Source organism: Mandrillus leucophaeus, unplaced genomic scaffold, assembly GCF_000951045.1.
Source record: "Mandrillus leucophaeus isolate KB7577 unplaced genomic scaffold, Mleu.le_1.0 Scaffold279, whole genome shotgun sequence".
Lineage (NCBI taxonomy): Eukaryota > Metazoa > Chordata > Mammalia > Primates > Cercopithecidae > Mandrillus > Mandrillus leucophaeus.
In genome coordinates, this window is record NW_012102909.1 from 1,401,827 (window position 1) to 1,405,417 (window position 3,591).

Here is a 3,591-nt window from a genome sequence, read left to right on the forward strand (position 1 = left end):
TTTTTTTATTATTTAGGGCTTCCTTTGAAATTTTAACAAATATACTTAATTATCCATATTCCTTCAAATCCAAAAATCATCCTATGTTTTGTTCTTCCCCAAAGACATAGAAACTCAGTACTTTTATGAGCATGCTTTCTATCCCAAGAGTGCTATAATTATGTAGTTTTATTTTCACCTCTAAAAAAATCACACAGGCCAGGAGCAGTGGCTAATGCCTATAATCCCAGCACTTTGGAAGGCTGAAACCAGCAGATCACTTGAGGTCAGGAGTTCGAGACCAGCCTGGCCAACATGGTGAAACCACGTCTCTACTAAAATACAAAAATTAGCTGAGCATGGTAGTGCATGCCTGTAATCCCAGCTACTTGGGAGGCTGAGGCTGGAGAATCGCTTGAACCAGGAAGGCGGAGTTTGCAGTGAACCGAGATCGCGCCACTGCACTTCAGCCTGGGCAACAGAGTGAGACTGTCATAAAAAAAATACACACACACACACACACACACAAACAAACACCTCAAAATAGTTAAGTGTACCATCAATGGATAATTACATTTACTAAGACATTTTATCAATCTTATGCTAATTATTTCTTATAGCTCGAATACTCTATTTTCTTTTTGCTTAAATATATCTCTTAATAGTTCTTTTATTAGAAGCTTATTGTTGCTAAATTCTTTTGTTTTTCTATGTTCAAATAAGTATTTATTTTCCTCTCACTTTTGGATAGTAGTTACAGGTTGACAGTTATTTTCTTTGCAGCATTGTGAAGATATTACTAGACTGCCTTCTGGCACTTACTGTTGCTTCCGTGAAACCTGCTCCCAGTGTAATGGAATGTTTCTAGTTTGTTTTTTTCACAGTAATATGCTGTTTTATTTCAGCCTGTTTTATTTACTAATTTTACTCTTCCTTATATATGTAATACCTTTGTTTATGTCTTTAAGTATCGTAGACATCTTTACAGATGTCTTTTTCTGACTATTGTACTGTTCAAACCAAACAGAAAAATCTACTCTCACTATTGATTTGGTTAGTTGCCTTTCTTGACAATTAGACCCATTTAGACCCATTATAACTATTAGTTTTTAAATTACAAAATTTAAATCCTCTGTTTTTACAATATTTATCTGAAGCGCACTCATGCTCTCTGTCTCTCTCTCTCTCTCTCCTTCTGCAACTCTGTTCTTATTTTCCAGGCAGCATATACTATATCAAGCTCACCATGTCTAAAATAAAAATTGTTGCACTCCTTTCCCAAAGCTATTCTTTTTTCTGAACATTGTTATTTCTGTTGACAATTTATCAGGTCTTTGGGCTACCCTTGAGTCATCCTTGAGTCTTCTGTCAGTTTTCCTCTGTAATGCCTCTTTCATTTATATCTTTTTTTCCAATCCATCAGCCCAAGCTCTATTGCACATTCTTATTACTGCACAGTGTCCCTATCACAATGACCTTCATTAGTCAGAATATTGGCACTAACTACTCCAACAAACAATGCCTAAATCTCAGTGCTTTCACAAAATAAACTTCTATTTCTCACTCACATAAAGTCCAAAGCAGATGATGCTTATGGTGGGTAACTCTCCTCCATGGAATGTTTTGTGAATTCTAACTTCCTTCTTATGTGGCTGCCATCTTCCCACATGACTTCATGTTTTTCCTGGCATCACTCAGCTGGCAGATGGAGGTTCAGACTGACAACATGGAGAAGTCACACCTGCTTTTAAATTTTGCTTTAAAAAAAAGCAATTAATGATCTTTTGCATTTCATGCAGTTAGGCTTATATGTCTTTTTCATATGATTTATTTCAGTATTTTTAGGCTTAGAAAATCCTTTTCATTGCCAAAATCAGATTAAAGTTTACCTATATTTTCTTCCAGTTTTTTATGGATTTCATATTATATATATTATTCACATTTATTTTTAAAATTAATTTGGAATTAATTTTTGTTTAAGGTAGGATCTATTATGCATCAGCTTTTCCCACAGAACTAAACCCTCATCCCAAGGCTATTTAAAGCAGAGTCTTTTTCCTCCCAATAGTAGTTTTTGAGCCCTTGCTTGGGGTATGGCAGAAAATGGCATGGTAATGAATTAAAATACTTCTAATGTATGAGGGAGACAGTGAGTAGTATCTTCAACTTACATATAGTTTTAATAAATCCACAAGAAAATAGTTGACACATAGAATTTTTTTTTTTTCTTTTTGAGACAGAGTCTTGCTCTGTTGCCAAGGTTGGAGTGCAGTGGCAAGATCTCGGCTTACCACAACCTCCACCTCCTGGGTTGAAGCAATTCTCCTGCCTAAGCCTCCCAAGTAGCTGGGACTGCAGGCACGCGCCACCACGCCTGGCTAATTTTTGTATTTTTAGTAGAGATGGGGTTTTACCAGGTTGGCCTGGCTGGTCTCTAACTCCTGACCTCAGGTGATCCATGCTAGGATTATAGGCCTGAGCCACCGCACCTGGCCAGGTGTTTTTTTTGTTTTGTTTTGTTTTGTTTTAATGGGTGAATGACCTGATTAGAAGGAGAGGAGCAATCATAGGAGGTGGTAAAGAGTTGAGGCCTCAGAAACATCCTACCTGGATTTGAATTCCAAGTTCCCTAACTTCTCACTGTGTGCCTCAGCAACCTCATTGGGAAAGAAAGAACAACAAAATGCCTCCTCAAAGCATCAATGTGAACATTGAAAAGTTCACATACATAAAATATTTAGAATAATTGCTCACATAGAGTAAGCTCTCAATAAATTTATCTAATAATATTATCAATATTTATTACAAGTAAAACATACCAAACCTCATAAATGATTAGGGAATTATACATTTAAACAGCAGTATTAAATTAAAATGGAACTAACACATCTAAAAAATCCCCAATTATTATTTTTTAATCACTTCTAAATAAGGCATGGCCTAAACAGGAAGTCACAGGGAAATTTAAAAAATATTTTTAATTCAGTGGAAGTGAAAATACAATATATGAATATTTATGAGATACAGCTTAAGTAGTACTTACAGAGAAATTTATAGCATTAAATACTTAGAAAAAGGAAAGATCTCAAATAAATTATCGAGGCATCTACCTTAAATTTGAAAATAAATATCAAATTAAACCTAAATCAAGCACAAAGCAAAAAGTAATAAAGATAAGAGCAGGAATCAACGAAATTGAAAATAGAAAAACAAAAGTAAATCAATGAAAAACACCAATGTCTTATTTAAATGATCAATCAAATTGATAAATCTCTAACCAGACCATTCAAGAAAAAAAAAAAAAGAAGACATGCGCTATTCATATCAACATTAAAAAGGGGACATCAATACTGATCTTACACCCATTAAAAGAATAACAAGGAAATATTACAAACAATTTTATATCCACAAATTCAACAACTTAGATGAAATGGAAAACTTCTTGCAAGACACAAACACCAGATTACTCAAGAAGAAATAAATAACCTGAATGGCCCTATATCAATGAAAAAAATTGAATTTGTAGTTAGAAACCTTTCCCCAGAGGAAGCTCCAGCCCCAGGTGACTTTACAGGTGAACTCTACCAAACATTTAAGGAAGAAATAATCTGA